Below are 16232 nucleotides of genomic sequence, written 5' to 3' on the forward strand. Positions count from 1 at the left end.
CACAGTTTGGAAGTGTTTGCCAGACCTCTACCTACCCAGGGATGGCTAATTGGGTGGAAGGATAAAGATATCACTTGAAAGCATTTTATTATATTTCATCTTTTTTTTAATGTAGCCTGTAAGAGAGAAAGTAAAGGATAACCTGTAGGAGTTGACCCTCCCCTTCCACCCCATGAGTCCTGGATTCCATTTGGACTGTCAGGCTTGGCTGCACCATCTTTCCTCACCCCACCCTTCCCTTCAAACTATTATGTTTTTCAGAAAAAGGAGTTTAATCCTGCTGTAATAGTGTATGCTTACAGGCCCAACATCCTGGAGGTAGAGACAGAAAAAATGGTGAGTTCCAGGCCATGTAGCTGGGCCAAAACTATCTTTTTCTAATTGGCTTGGACAGCTCCTGATTATCGTCCACACTGAACCTCAGAATGTGCCGTAATTTGGAAACCAGGACTGTGTAGATGTAATCAGGAGGGGTGTGGTTATAATGGACCGGGGTAGCCATCTTTAGTCCAATGACTCGTATTTTTGCAGGGAGAGAAAACGGATACACATGGAACACACTGTGTGGGGATGGCAGAGACTGGTGTGAGATCACCGCAGGGTGACAGGAATTGTGTGTAATGACAGGAGCTGAGAGAGCAAGAAGGATGCTTTCTCTTCAGAGCGCACAGCCACTGGGGACTTGGAGCCTCAGTGTGGGAGAATAACACACTTCTGTTTTTAAATTTTAAGTGACACATTATTTACGCATTATGTTGAGGTATGCGTGCTGCGGGTCATGTATGGAGGTCAGAGGGCCACTTGAGGAAGTCCGTTCTCTCCCACCGGGTCCTGGGGATGGAATTCAAGTGAGGCTCAAGTTGTCAGGGTTGGCGGCCAGCACCTTTACCCATTGAGACATCTAGCTGTTCTTTCACTACTTGAACTCACCCATTTTGTGGTGCCACAAAAGGATTGATAAAATGTCACAAAGACTGAGGCCACTGATTGCTTACCCTGTGGGGTGATAGAAGACTGTAGTCATTCAGGTCACATTGTCCTCTTACAGCAGGATGCCATGGCAATTCTAAACACCTGCAGTTGGAGGGTTTCCTGATCATCAGTTTTTAACTGGACTGGATAATGTGCGTGAAATGAATAGTAAGTTAATCTCCAAGATATTGTGAACCAATGAAACTGTAGCAAGCAGTTTGTTGCCATAGTTTTTGTGTATGCACATATATACATAGATATGCACACACACATATGCATACAATAAAAATGCAGAACTCTTAGATAACATTACTTTAGGCAATAGATTTGCAGTCTCTCCTTGGGATGGTCATCCTCATTTTTATTCAATATCTATTTTAAAACTTGATTTATGTATTGGGTATGTATGCACACACACATTTGTGGAGGTACACACACACACACACACACACAATGTGCTTACTCCTTTCACTACATGTGGGTTCTGGAGAACCAAGCTCAGGCCATCAGACTTGGCATCAGGTGCCTTTACCAGCCGAGACACATTACCACCCCAGAGTCTTAGAACTGTAATACCCTAACTTCACCTTAATATTGAGAGCACTTTTCAGGGCCCCTAGGGGAAGCAAATAGATCAAATCAAGCAGTCTGGAGGCTTTCTGTGTATGCCTGCTCTCCACATAATGTGCCCACCCAGAAAGGCAAAGTCTGTGCTTTCTGTGGGCAAGGTTGCCTGTGATGAAAGAGTCGAGTTGAGCATGCCCAATGGGGAGTCCATCTTAAGATCTTCCCTCAGGAAACAAGAGGAGTGGGAAATAAGAGTTCCTATCTGTGCTGGCTAGTTTCATTTCAACTTGACACAAGCTAACTGTCAAACTTGAGTGAGAAAATGTTTCTACAGATTATTCTGTAGGCAAGCCTGTGGTGCGTTTTATAAAAGTAGAGTTGGGCAGCGCTACTCCTGGACAAGTGGTCCTGGGTGCAGTAAGAAATCAGGCTGAGAAAGCACCGGGAACAGCCATCACGGAGCATTCTTTCTGGGTCTCCGCCTCTAGGTCTCCCCCCCCCCCCCCCCCCGGCTTAGGTTTCTGCCCTGAGTTCCCTTGGTGATGGGCTGTTACCAGCAAGTATAAAGTGAAATAAGCCTCTTTTTTTCCAGTTGCTTTTGCTCATGGTGTTTTATCACAGTAACAGAACCTCTAATGGAGATAGAAATTAGTACCAGGGAAGGGGAATTGCTGTCACAGACCTTATATGTTTTGGGAGGACTGTGATGACATTTAGACTCAGGGCGGGAAAACGCTGTGTGGTTCTCAGAGCTCAGTGGGCTGTTGAGTGGGAGCTTGGGAGATAAGCATTTTGAGAGCAATGCATACGTGTTTGATTGAAAATCTGGCCACAGGTCTTGTTGAGCAAATCCCCCTGAGCCAACACTTTCTCACTAGAGAATGTGAGTATCATTAGTGGTGGTGGTTGTTATAGGCTGTTGCTTCCCACTCTTTCTACCTCTGGATGGATTCTATTATGCTGTGGCTTAAAAGGGGGACCATCAGAGTATCTACTGCGGCCAGACAGATGGTTTGGTGGGTAAAGTCACTTGCTGGCAAGCTTGACAGCCTGAGTCCTATCCTTAGTCTTACATGGCTCATGGGGAGTGCTGACACACCCACACCTCCGCCATGGAGGCAGACACAAATAAATAGGTTTTATAACAAACAAAGGAACAGGAAGTGAAGGTGTGGCTTTGCACCAGTAATTTTAATGCTTAGGAAGCTGAAGCAGGAGGATTGCTACGAGTTTCAGGCTGGCTTAAACCTGTTGGGACTAAACGAATTGATAAGACAACAAGAAACAAAATCCAACAAAACAAAAACCAATACCACCACCACCACAAAAAAAAAAAAAAAAAAAACCAAACCAGCCAGCCAACCAACCAAACCCATACAAACAAACAATAAACAAGCAAACAATCCTCCAAAGCAAAAGTCATTTGTGTAACTACGTAGACAACTTACGAATCGTGGGGGTTATGAGTTCCATCTGCCTGGCCTACTTTTCCTTTCCACCCTTGCCTACATAGCAAGTTCAGGGCTAGTCTAAGCTACGTGAGACCTTGTTGAGAAAAAGTAAAGAGGAAAGGGAGAGGAAGAGAGAGAGAGAGGGAGAAGGAGGGGGAGGGGAAGGAAGAGGAGAGGGGGGAGCCTTTAATTATATCGACACACATTTTAGAGATGAAAGAAAAGGGGAGAAAGAACTCATCATGACAAAATAAGGAAACAGGTTGCTGATTTCTTATATTTTAGCCTAACAGACTGACCCCAGTGACCACTGCTTCTGTTTTATAAGATCTCCACAGTCAAGACCTTGGAGCAGTGTAGCTGGAACGCTCCAGACCAGTCTTTCTGGAAGTTACAGCCTTCAGCCTGTGTTGGATCAAGACAGAGAGTGCATGGCAGAGATGAGTCCACACTGAAGTCCTTGAAAGCTTGCCCACAGCGGCCCGTGACAGCCAGGCCCACACACTCCCACAACTCTGCCGTCAGCTGGGACCAGTTGTTTAAACATATAATTTCATTGGGGCTTTACAGATGCAAACTCTTAACCCTTATTTTTTTTTTTTTTTAGAAATGTATTTGGGGCTGGGGAGGTAACTCAGTGGCTAAGAGCAGTGGCTGCTCTTCCTTAGGACCAATGTTCAATTCCCAGAACCTAAGCATGCAGAATACAACTGTGAAAAACTCCAGTCCCGGAGACTCTGCTGCCCTCCTTCTGGCCTCCAAAGATACTGCACATACGTGCACAGACACGCAGGCCGGCCAAACACCCATGCACATAAAATAAAAATGAATACATCTTTTAAAAATGTGTCCAAGTGCCTTCCTGCACTCACCATGACAACGAGATGCCATGTTAGTCTGATTGTTGGTTCAGTGAGGCAGTCCATCCTCTATATAACCTCTTTTGGTCTTTGTCATTTTTAAGTATCACTACGTCTGGGTGAGATGCCTCTTGACGTTTCCTGCCAGGCCTTTAGAGTTCTGTCCATCCATCACTGCCGATCTATTCTACGAGCCCCTCCCCCCAGTTGTCCTCCATCATATTCACAGACATTTCTTCTTTGTGTTATGTCTTCTTTTTCCAAGATTAATTAATCAGTTCTTTTGTTGTTGCTGTTGGTTTTGTTTTGTTTGTTTGTTTTTGAGATCATTTTTTTTTTTCTGTGTAGCCATGGCTGTCCTGGAGCTCACCCTGTAGACCAGGCTGGCCTCAAACTCAGAGATCCCCCTGCCTCTGCCTTCAGGGTGCTGGGACTGAAGGCGTGCACCACCACCACCATTTGGCCTTCCAAAATTTTAAACATCTAATGCTCAACATGTCTCTTATTCTTCATGTCCCTTAAGTTTCCCCTTCCTGTGCTAATAATGATTGTTCTCACGACTGCTACGGCGCTCTGCTGCTTCCTCCTGAGAGGCTTCGTGACAAGCACTCATTAATTTGTGTCCATACATTTTATCATTGTAACCAATAATACCAACTTACGTATGTTTAAGCCAACGTTCCCACACGAGTCTGCCTTCTGTCTGTTTTCTCCTTTCCTTCTTCTTTGTCTAAATCGAGGTCTTCCTTGTGCCTCCTTGGATGTTGTCTAGTCTCACATGTTGGCTCCGAATAGTATCATTTGTTGTCTTTTTTTATTTTCTAGCCTTGTAAGCTAATTTCACTCCCTGTGTTGTATTTTTTGGTCATGTCTTTATTTTGGGTCCCAGTTCACAGGCCTCCAATGGCATCTATTCTGCTAGCTACAGAAGGGCTGAAGGCCCACGTCATGGCTGCCCTTCTCCAGCATCCCGGTTACAATAGCCTGGTGCTGTTTCCATCTGTGGGAGTGCCCTACATACTGGATGTGTCTGCCCCCAACCCCTGTGAGCACTGCCTGCATGTCACATGCATTACCCTATGCGGCATGCTTTGGGGGACCCTATTCTAGTGTTGATCCCTGCTGAGTCTCCTCTAGAAGTTTCCCAAACTTTTTAGAGGCAGGGGAAAAGGTCCTGTGTGACTGTGCTGTTCTTCCGGCTTTCCTCCTTGCTCACCATATGTCCTTAGGAAAGTTGGCTGACCTCTCTGCACTTTCCCCTCCTCAAGTGTGAAATAAAACCCAAGGTACTGAGCCCATTGCCTGGGGTGGAAGAGTGGGAGGGTGGGGATGGGGGATAGGGGGATGGAGGGTTGTAGAGTGGGGGAATGGGGGTGGAGAGTTACTGAGACTGCTCATTTAAACATGAGCAGATGGCATCGCCAGGGACCGGAGACCTTTTAACTCCTTTGTCAACCAAAGCATCTTGTTTCCTGTGTCTCTTTTTGGTTCAGAGCTGGAAGTCCAGGCTCTAGGGACTGCAGGCCAGCTGTTTATCACCTGAGAAATGCACGTCTTTATCAGGGTTTCTGAGTGCCTTCCACAGCTTTGTAGGGATTTTCATCGCTACCAGACAGACACAGTGAGCCAGCATCAGCCTTGACCTTCCAGTGAGACTCTATCCCCCTCACTTGCCTGACAGTGGTGCCACATCACGGTGGCAGGCACAGCCGTGTGGTGTGGAGAGCGGGTGTAGCAGCAGTCCCAAGATAATGCTTGGGACTCCGGCCTGGTCTTGTGACTAGCACCTGACTTCCTCCTGTGCCCGAGATTTGCCACTCCGACCGTGAGAGCTGCGCAGGTGCACCCATAACTCGAGATCAGGACAATGGGACTGCGCTTGGGGGCGGGGAATAGGAAATAGAGAAACCGAAAGGGAAAAAGAACAGAGAAACAGAAAGAGAAACTAGAGATTCAGAAAGAGAGACAGACGGGGAACAGAAAGATTTTCATGAGCATGCTGTAAGGTTCCTGAATAAACTGCTCTGAGAAAAACGCTGTTGTTGTCATTCCTTTTCTGCGGGTTGGAGACAGCAGCGACAAATGGTGGCCCATACGGGGAAATTTCCCCTTGGCGAAACTCCCCCTCAGCGTTCAGAACTCATCGAGGTCAGGGTGACTAGTCAGTAAGTTCCCAGGTAAGTGGGACGATAAAGTTCCCTGGTACAGGGGACAAGGAAAGTTCTCGGTTTGAGACGATAAAGTTCCCGGTACAAAGGCAAGTTGCACCCAGCACTATGGGAAACACAACATCAGTTCAGACAGTTCGCCTATCTCTGAAGGACTTGCTAAAAGCGAAAGGAATTGGGCGAAAACAGAAGACTGTAGAGAATTTTTTTAAAGCAGAGAAAGAGCAAGGGTTACTAGATAAAAGAGTGCTGCCGGTATTTAAATTGGTAAAGAACTGTATAGGAGATGAGGAACGGTGTAGTGCGGAGCTGGAGAAGGGAAATGAGGCTCTGAATCAGGTTAGGGAAGAGCGCTCCCAGAATTCAGTGGTGGGGGAAGTGTTTAGTGAGGGAAAAATGTCGTAAGATGATCTAGAGAGCATAGCCGACAGTTTGGAGAAAATTAAAGTATGGGTTAAACGGTCAGCTCCAGGGCCGCCAACTCCGCCCACTTATGCCCCAGGCAGAGCAGAAGGGCATAGTTTGTATCCTAAAACTTGGAGAGAGCTATAAGCCTAGTGCTTTCCCGTATTTCAGGATGAACAGAGTAATCGTTACCATTAGCCGCTAGACTGGAAAATCGTTCAGAGGCTAGCCGAGGGAGTGCTCACCTATGGCGTTAGTGCTGCGTACCTTTCCCTTCCTTGAACAGCAGAGGTTTCCTGCTCTTTAGAGGCACTGTAGAAACCCCTTTTGACTTTTGAATTTGCCCCCCCCCCGTGACTTCCTTAAAGCAGGGGATCTTTCCACCCCCCTCACCCTAGCCACTGCATCTCCTACTATTGCCTAAGATTCAACAAGCAATTAATATGGCCATCCTTAAAAGGTCTGATCCCCAAGTGCCATTAACTCTTTATATTTTCTCCAGAGAAATGTTGTTCACTGCCTTGCTCAAACAAAAGGGTGAACCAGTTCATTAGATCCACCTCTCGGTTGGAGGGGCCCCAAGGGTTTATTCTATGACCAACCAAGTAGCTGACCACATTATCCGGGGCAAAGACTCTTCCACTCCAGTATCTGGCATGAACCCAACTGTGTCATCACCTCTTCCCAGCTGCTGATCTCACTTGGCTACAGCAAAATGATGATAGGGTTGCCCTGGCCCTTGAAGGCTCTATGGGCATAGCTGACTGCCACTGTGGGCCTTATACATGGATAAGCTCATTCCCTAGGCATGAATAGACGCCCCCCCACCACACACACACCCAGCCAAGCCCTCAGTTCCCCACTGACTATAGGAATGGGGATGCTTGGGGTCCTCTATCATGGTCCCCCCCTTCTTCAAATAAAAGCTCATCACCTATAAAGTCAGACCTCCAAAAATTGAGGGCTCTGCCCAATTGAAAGAATTATTTGCAGTAGTTATGGCATTAGATATGATTCCTGAACACTTTAATTTATTCTCTGACAGTCTTTATGTAGTAAATCTGTTGCCTAATTTGGTAGAGGTTCATATTAAGACTTGATTCTAACCCTATCACCCCTGATAAATTTAAGCACATACCCTAAAAAACTGAGATAACATCCTATCTTTCTGCAACATATCAAGACCTCCCAGGGTTTCTGTCTGCCAGAAGTCATCTGGCAGATCAACTTACTTCTGGCTTACGATGTCATGCGGTTGCTGAGGTGACTCAGTTCCACTCATTAACTCATGACAACAGGAGGGGCCTATGACACAAATACTCCCAGGTACCAGTAAAAGACCCTAAAAGATTAGCTATTCCTACAGGTACCCGCCTCATTCCAACTGTTGGGTAGTAATCCCTGGAGACTCTACCCTAATAATCTTTGGCAGTTCAATGTCACTATTTACCATTTTGGAAGCTAAAACATATATTTGTAACTGATGATACCTTCTCCCAGGCATGCTGGGTGTCAGCCAGTGCTGAAGAAAAATCTACACATGCGATTGGCCATATGCTCCAATGTCTTGCCAGTCTCCAACTTCCAGATAAAATTAAAACAGATAATGGTCTCTGTTTTATAAGCAAATCTTTTTCAGAGTTTCTCCATATGTGGAAAACCTCCCATACTACAGGCATTCCCTATAACCCAGGAGGACAAGCCATTGTCAAAGACAAAATCAAGTTTTAAAGTCTCAATTACACCCCACAACTCCATTCCTACCCCCTTTTCGCTGTCTATATAAATAAATTGCTGCCATATTAAAGTGACTTCCTACTTCGACAAGACTCCTGGCTCCGTTCTTTTGTGCTGTCAACACTCTCCCCATCACGCTGAGCCCAAGAGCCCCGGCTGGACCGGGTTTTTCTCTCCCCTCACCTGGAACCATCACCCAGCCGCAAAGAGTCAACATGGTGGACAAAGTGAAAGTAAGTGTTGGGCCATCAAGTACATCGACGCTCATCCACAAAGGCTGAGCACTGCAATGGGACAGGGCAACAGCAAGCGGGCTTTTCTCATACCACGAAAGGGTTATTATAAACAAGACGAGCAGGGTTTAGACGACAAACCTTAGAAATATGTTTACCCCAGGTGGGTTTATATTGCTCTTATTTTCTAGATAAGGGGATGTTGGATAACCTGGGAAAGGGTGGAACAAGTGCTAAGAAATGCACAGGCTGGTGTCTGCCTGACTAGACAGAGCTGCTGGCTCATGTGTGGTGTCTGACTGCAGAGAAGACTAGACAGAGCTGCTGGTTCACCCATGGTGTCTGCAGGCCTAGAGGACAATCTGCTGAGAAAGAAGATCGAGCTTTCCCACAAAAAATTATTGTTGAACAGGACCACTTTCCTCATACCCAGTAACTTATTTTGTTAAGAACACATTTGTAACATCAATTGGTATACAAGTCTGTAATAATAAAAATAAACAAAGTCAAGTGTGTGACCATAGGCATATAAGTGAATTGAGGCCAAGATTAAACAAGAATAGGTAGTTAGCAAGGTAAAAGGCCCAGAGATTAGATGAATTACTTCCATTAAGCTACCAAAAACAATGATTCAAAATAGTATCTGTAAACATGAAAGTCCTCTTGAGCTGTTGTTAAAATATTTTAAAGTGTATAGAAACCCAGCTGAATGTACGAGAACACCTAAAATTTCAGCAGCCAGGAGGCTGAGGCAGGAAGAACTCAGGTTTCAGTTCAGGCACCGCTACACGTGGACCTGTCATAAAATTTAAAAAAATGAAAGAACAAAAATAATTTAGCAAGTTATTGTTTGTACAGTTTGTGTGCATGTACATGTAGAATGAATAGAAGCATCTTCTCCAATAGCCTCCAGATAAACCTGAGACTCACGAATTACACTAGACTGTCTGGTCAACAAGCTCCAGGAATTCTCCTGTATCCATTTCCCCAGTGCTCTGATTGCAAGGAAGAGCCCAACTTTTTATGAAGTTGCCAGAACACTTTATCCCCTAAGCCATCTCTCCAGCTCCACACCAGACTTAAGTTGAAAAGAATAAGAGATTTGTATTTTCAACATCCCAGATAGAGGAATTTTAAAAATCACCATCCTTTCTAAAGTGACTTCAGCAAAAATTTTTACCTATACCATCAGTTCTATCTAGAACTCATATATAAATGTATATGATATGGCAAGGCAAGGCCCCTCTCCCCATTGAGATAGAATTAGCTATTTATGTGATTCTCTGAAAAAAACAAAAACAAACAAAAAAATAAAAGACCCACTTTAAAGGAACAATAGATATTTTGCCTAAAATACTTTCAGAGCTTTCTTTGGGTTTGGGTTCTTAGATGGGACCTTGTTGTCGTAGGAACTTAACAACAAAGAGCTGGTCACACCATGGTATACCAGAAGGCAGAGGTGAAAGCAGGATCAAGGAGCCAGACATAAACTTTAAAGGTCTCTTCCTAATGATCAAATTCTGCCAGATAAGACCTACTCCCGTCCCATAAAGGTTTTCCTGCCCTTTGAAAAATTGGAAACGGGTGAGCCAGCATGCGGTCCTCCGCTTCCCCCTCCCTGCCCCAGCTTGCTCCAGGGAACCAGTAACCCTGTATCAGGCTATTCCCAGCTGAACAACAAGGAGTGAGGAACCGTACTCAGACCACCCGCCACCAGGAATGGCAGTGAGCCAGCGGTGATCCAGCAGTGATTCAGGGACACAAGACTGACAACAAGATGGCAAGAGGAAAGGGAAAGAATGTACCCCAGGGCAACCAAGATAACCTGGCAACATTGTACCCAGCTCTCCCATCACAGCAAACAGCATAATGCCAAACACACCAGAAATAGAAGATGCAGACCTAAAATCATACCTCTAGACGATGATAGAGATCCTTAAACAAGAACGGGAGAAAAAGCAAAAAGAATCAGAAGCTTTTAAAAAGGAAACAAGAAAAACACTCAAAGAACTAGAGGAAAACAGAACCAAAGAGATGAAGGAATGGAAGAAGGAATTTAAAACGGAAATTGACACAATAAAGAAAACACTAAAAGAGATAACCCTAGAGGTAGAACACCTAAAAAAGAAATCAGGAGTCACAGATGCAAGCATTTCCAATAGACTACAAGAGATGGAAGAGAGAATCTCGGGGGCCGAAGACAACACTGAAAACATAGACAAAACAGTTAGAGAAGATGCAAAAACCAAAAAGCTCCTAACCCAAAATGTCTAGGAGATCCAGGACACAATGAGAAGACCAAACCTAAGGATAATAGGAATAGGAGAGGGCGAAGAATATCAACTAATAGGCACAGTAAGTATCTTCAACCAAATCATAGAAGAAAACTTCCCTACCCTTAAGAATGAGATGACCATGAGCATAAAAGAAGCCTTCAGAACTCCAAATAGGTTGAACCAGAAAAGAAATTCCTCCCGACACATAATAGTCAAAACGCCAAGTGCCCAAAGTAAAGAAAAAATATTAGAAGCAGTAAGGGCAAAAGGCCATGTAACTTATAAAGGCAGACCAATCAGAATCACACCCGATTTCTCAACAGAGACTATGAAAGCTAGAAGAGCCTGGTCAGACATCATGCAGACCCTAAGAGAGCACAGGCGCTAGCCAAAGCTGCTATACCCAGCAAAACTATCAATCACCATCGATGGAGAGACTAAGATATTCCAAGACAAAACTAAATTTATACAATATCTGACAACAAACCCAATACTACAACAAATTATAGGTGGAAAACCGATTACAACGAGGGAAACTACATCCTAATAAAAACAAGAAAACTTCTAAGCAAGAAAACCAAAAGAAGAAAGACATACAGACACAATTCAATCTCCAAAAGCAAAAATAACAGGAAAAACCAACCACTATTCCTTGATATCTGTTAACATAAATGGACTCAACTACCCAATAAAGACACATAGGCTATCAGACTGGATACATAAACAAAACCCAGAAATTTGTTGCATACAAGAAACTCATCTCAGAGACAAAGACAGACACTATCTCAGAGTAAAAGGGTGGGAAAAAACCTTCCAAGCAAATGGCCCCAAGAAGCAAGCTGGAGTCGTCATTCTAATATCGAATAAAGTAGATTTTCAACCAAAAGTTATCAAAAAAGATAAGGAAGGACACTTTTTACTCATTACAGAGAATATTTGTCAGGAGGAACTCTCAATCCTTAATATATATGCACTCACTCACTCTCAAGACCCAGTTCTTCTTACATTCCTATTCAGGCTTTAAGAATAGTCTTAGGGGAATTTTTGCAAAAACTGCCAAACATAGTTGGGTTGAATCTATATTTTGTTAGACATTAAAACTACTAGTTTATACACTGATTTTAAACAAACATTTCTTAAATCTTTCTAAAGAGTATTGTTACTTTAGCCTACAAAATAAGAAGTTTCATCATAGCCTTTTCCTACACTTTGTTGATTTTCCTTCCCCAGGAGCCTCCCTGGTCTTTCCTGTCCCACAACTGCTGGTTTCTCTCTAATGGTGAGGCACATGTGTTCTATACCTCCCCATTTTGTCCACTTCCCTTCTCTGTTAAGACCTCTTCTTCCCTCTCATGTTTCTTTTCCACACAAACACACAGACACAGTTACACACACACCTCATAACAATTACATTCTAAGTTCCCCATATGAGAGAAAGTGTGTGGCATTTGTATTCCTGAGCCTAGGCTACCTCACTCACAATCCATCTATTTTCCTATAAGAATATTTTTGAATCTTTACCACTAAATAAAATTTTTGTATATGCACCACACTTTAAACTTTCATCTGTTGATGTACATGTAGCATGACTCCATTTCTTCGCTATTGTTATAGTGAAACAATAAACAAAAATGTTTTATTTTTATAAATATATTTTATTTTACATTTATATATATATTTATATTATGTTAAATTTTATAAGTCGTTGTACTGAGACTTATAGTCCTCTGATTATGTACCTAGGGGCCATTGAACTCATAATGGCAACTCTGTTTTAATTTTTCTTACATCTATATTTTTTAAAAAAAGATGAATATACATTATTAAAAGCATTTTATCATAAAAATATAGGAATATATTTTTGTCTGTAGTGACTATTTCTGGTTGTCAACTTGACCATATCTGGAATGAACCACAATCCATAATTGGGAGGCCCATCTTTGATCTTGAGGCATAGAAGCTAAGAATCTTGGGAAACTAAGGCAAGAAGACCACTGAGCTCAAGGTTATCTGGGACGAGCAAATTCCAGATCCAGGTGCGGTAACACACCTTTAATCTGGCACACAGATTTAATCTGGGACACACCTTCAGTTGGAGGTGGAACAAGAAAGTCTGCCCCTCCCTCCCGCCTTGGACTGCCTGCCTTGTGGGGCTCTGCCTGCCTGTCTTGTGCGACTGAGCATCTGTTAGATTCTTGTACTTCACAGATGCTGCCAGCCATTGTTAAGGGATTGAACTACAGACTATAAGTCACCAATAAATATCTCAATATATAGAGACTATTCATAAGTTCTGTGACTCGAAAGAACTCTGACTAATACAGAAGTTGGTACTGGGAGTGGTTCTAGAGGAGCAAAAGTATAAGGATGAATCTTCTAAGAATCTGGAATTGGCTTAGTTCACCAGCACCTTCAACTACTGAAACCTCTCCAGATACTCTCCCCTCCTGGGAGCTGGGAGAATATTAAAGATCTGTGGTTGAAAGTATATTTCAAACTTAAATAAGCTAAAGCCTTTGATTATCTTGATGAATTAGGTGAGTCACTTTACAAAAGTTTCTACAAGATGGAGAAAAAGTGGGAAATTATTTTGCTGGCATGTTGTTCTTAGTATCTCTGGAAAAACTGATGAGGAAAAGAACGAGCTGTATGGTAAAATTGAAAGGATCCAGAAGCAAGTAAACAGTCAAAAGGTTTCGGGGTGTGTCCTTGAAGAGAATCTTCTCTCCAGCAGCCATAGAGCTCGAGCTGCAGAAAACCAAACTGAAGCCCTCATTATAAGGTTGATGGAATTACAGTGAAAATTCAAGTCAGCCTCAGAGGCTGTCAGCAGTTAAAGTAAGGGCATTAATTGGCAAAGAATGGGATCCTATAACTTGGGAAGGCCATGTGTGGTAAGGCCCTGTTGAAGCTGAGAATTTTGAGTCTTCAGATTCTCATGGGTTTACCGCACCTGAGGAAGTAGTATCCTCAGCCCCACCCCTTGAGTTAATGCCTCTTTCATATGAGGAAATTGATTCCTCAGAGCCTAATAAACCAGCAGTGACTTTCCCTGAAGAAAATGCCAGACAAGACAATACTGATGTTTCTCAAGACCCACCAATAGTTTCTTCTAGACCCATAACCAGACTCAAAGCAAAACAGGCCCCTAGAGGGGAGGTAGAAAGTGTAGTCCATGAGGAAATGCGATACACTACTAAGGAGCTTAATGACTTTGCTAATTCATTCAAGCAGAAGTCTGGGGAATGTGTGTGGGAATGGATTTTAAGGTTGTGCGATAATGGTGGAAGGAAAACATAAAAATAGATGAGGCTGAGTTTATTAACATGGGCCCTCTGAGTCGAGATTCTAGGTTTAATGTGGGAGCTCAACAGTTAAAAAGGGTGTCAGAAGTTTGTTTGAATGGTTGGCTGAAGCCTTTATCAAAAGCTTGGCTTAGTGTTGACAAAGGGATTTTAAGGCTCAGGGAAACTGCAATGCTAGAGTGGATACGTTGAATCTAATCCTCCACAATGCAAGGCCCAAAAGTCATGCCCTTCATAAATCCTGGAAGACTCAAGCTGGTGAGGGGTATCAGCATACTTGATGGGTTTCCTTCGTGCCCTTGTCCTTGTCCAGATCTTAGAGTTGGAGATGCTGCTGCTCAATTGGATGAATTGAATGCAGTGGGTTGAATCGGGCCCGAGGTAACAAGGGCCAGGTGTCAGCACTGGATCGCCAGAGACAAGGTGATGGTAGTTATCATAATGGACAGTGGGGGAAAGGGAATAATCAAGCAGGATGACAAAGAACACAGAACTATCAGGAATGAAGGTGTGGGTCACTCCTCCAGGAACAGAGCCAAGACCTGCTGAGATGCTTGCAGAGGGTGGAGGAAACACAGAATAGGTAGCAGAGGAAGGTAGTTATAAATACCAGCGAAGGCCGAGTAACCAGATGCAGAAAAGAGGATTATAAAGTAATATCAATGTTCCTGTCTTATTTTGTTAAGAACACCTTTGTAACATCCATTGGTATTTGAGTTGAGACATTAAAAGAATGTTCCTAAGGGACATTGCCCCATTGTAATTTACAAATGTTTCAATTGTATGAGGAATAATTATATCATGTTAGGCACATTCATGACCATGTCATTGTTTCATGTGAACAAGAGATATTTGTGTCAAGTTGGCAAGGGGTGAATTGTAGTGGCTACTTCTGGTTGTCAACTTGACCATATCTGGAATGAACCACAATCCAGAATTGGGAGGCCCACCTTTGATCTTGAGGCATAGAGGCTAAGAATCTTAGGAAACTAAGGCAAGGAGATCACTGAGCTCAAGGTCATCTGGGAGGAGCAAATTCCAGTTCCAGGTGTGGTAACACACCTTTAATCTGGGACACACCTTCAGTTGGAGACCTATATAAGGACACTGGAGCAAGGAAGGTTCTCCCTCTCTCAGCCTGCCTGCCTTGTGGGGCTCTGCCTGCTTGTCCTGTGGGACTGAGCATCTGCTAGATCCTTGGACTTCACAGCTGCTGCCGGTCATTTTAAGGGATTGGACTACAGAGTGTAAGTCACCAATAAATACCTCACTATATAGAGACTATTCATAAGTTCTGTGACTCTAGAGAACTCTAATACATTGTCAGTACTTGACTTTTTTAAAGGTTTGATAGTATGCATTAAAATCCTACTATTTACAATGATCATAAAGTAACATGGAAATAGTCAAAGTTTTCTTGGTGTGTAAAGATTAAACAATGATTTTTAACTACCAAAAATTGCCACAAAGTTATCTTCTTAGTTCTTGAGTTATTAATGATTTACGGTCTAGTTGTACCCCACTCTGAGAGGGTGCAATACACTTACTGTTTTGTTTTTTTCCTAAGGAGGACCGAGGGTTCCACATTTCGGGTTTTTTTCTCTCTCTTTTTTTGCTCCATATGGTCTGTGAGTTGTTTCTTGGGTATTCTGAGCTTTCTGGGGATAGTGTGCAATTATCAGTGACTGCATATTATGTCTGTTCTTTTGTGACTGGGTTACCTCACTCAGGATGATATTCTCTAGATACATCCATTTTCCTAATAATTTCATAAAGTTATTGTTTCTAATAGCTGAGTAGTACTCCATTGCATAAATATACGGTAATTTCTGTATCCATTCATCTACTGAAGGACATCTGGGTTCTTTCCACCTTCTGGCTATTATAAATGAGGCTCGCTGAGTTGGGTGGTGTGCATAATACTGACACTGTTCTTTCTAAACCCGTTTGCCCTTGAGGTGGTAAGACATCAAACCTGGGAACAACTGAAAAAGGCCTAGGAGACTGAGAGTCCAGACTTCCCAAGCCCTGCTTCCCCCAGTGACCCTGAAAGGATAGAAAATACAGCCTAACCCTCCTATGACCTCAAGGAGTTAGAAGTTTAGAAATACTATCTCACTCTAAAGGAACCCTAAATCCCACTCCTAAGAAGCCCTAAGTACCTCAAGTTCCAGACTCTGCTCTCTGCCAGTAAATAGGTAAACGGTCACACTTCTTGCTGTTCCAGAACAGCTTAGATAGTTTAAGATGATTGGTCC

This window comes from Micromys minutus (genome assembly GCF_963924665.1).
Source record: "Micromys minutus genome assembly, chromosome: 22".
Classification (NCBI taxonomy): Eukaryota; Metazoa; Chordata; class Mammalia; order Rodentia; family Muridae; genus Micromys; species Micromys minutus.